Source organism: Populus alba, chromosome 1 (genome assembly GCF_005239225.2).
Source record: "Populus alba chromosome 1, ASM523922v2, whole genome shotgun sequence".
NCBI classification, from domain to species: Eukaryota; Viridiplantae; Streptophyta; class Magnoliopsida; order Malpighiales; family Salicaceae; genus Populus; species Populus alba.
Window position 1 is genome coordinate 21,070,554 of NC_133284.1, and position 1,070 is coordinate 21,071,623.

The window sequence follows — 1,070 nt, forward strand, 5'->3', positions numbered from 1 at the left end:
CTTTTACCATCTTTTCATGGCTTAGACCTAGAAAATCCATACTTGCATTTAAGGGAATTTGAGGAGGTCTGTAATACCTATAATGACTCAAATTGTAGCATGAGCACCATTAGATTAAAGCTTTTTCCTTTTTCATTAAAAGATAAAGCTAAAACATGGCTACAAAATTTGAGACCAGGATATATTCGTGCTTGGGATGAAATGCAACAACAATTTTTAAAGAAGTTTTTTCCATCTCATAGAACAAACTCTTTCAAAAGACAAATCATTACTTTCACTCAAAAGCCAGGAGAAACATTTTATCAATGTTGGGATAGGTATCAAGATTTGCTTAATACTTGCCCTCATCATGTTTTTGAAACATGGAGATTGGTTTCACGTTTTTATGAAGGGTTAACACCTAGAGATAGGCATATGGTTGCATTGATGTGCAATGAAACTTTTGAAGATAAAGACCCTAATGAAGCAATGGAGTACCTAGACTTGCTAGCCAAAAATGCTCAAAATTGGGACACCACAAGTACTTATGAGGCAATAAGTAAAACTCAACGTCATACATCTAGTGGAGGTATGCACAATCTTAGGGAAGATCATGACCTCCAAGCTAAGTTTGCATCTTTAGCTAGAAAAGTTAAAGCACTTGAATTGAAGAAGAGTGGTCAATTAAAATCTGTTCAAGACATTGTGTGTCAAATCTGTGAAACCAATGAACACTCAACAAATGATTGTCCAACTTTGCCTTCTTTTAGGGAATGCCTCTGTTGTTACTCAATTTCGAACCCCCACGTATTGGAGATGGTGTATACCTTTTTTGAACAGAGTATAGGAGTTTAGCTCATGTTCGCCAGAAAATTGACAAAAGCACAAAAAGAAATATTTTTTTTCAAAAGCCTTGTTTGATCTATTTTCTGTTTTTTTTTTTCTATCCTTCCCCTTTGCTACCAAAATCATCAGGTTTTTTTTTTTAGGTTGATCAGGAGTCTTCATAATGCTGAATTCGTTCCTTTTTTATCTGGTCTTTAAGGTTGAATAAATCCTTCAGAATTTGCACTAAAAAAATGGTTCTGCTG

General features: G+C 34.7%; 1 non-coding gene across 1 annotated transcript; it reads right to left on the minus strand.

Annotated features, from left to right (window-relative positions):
• Window positions 1-249: 249 nt before the first annotated feature.
• LOC118038236 (small nucleolar RNA R71) lies at window positions 250-356 on the minus strand. The gene has a single exon (XR_004685731.1). It is a non-coding gene; the product is annotated as a small nucleolar RNA R71 (small nucleolar RNA).
• Between the last annotated feature and the right edge of the window lie 714 nt (window positions 357-1,070).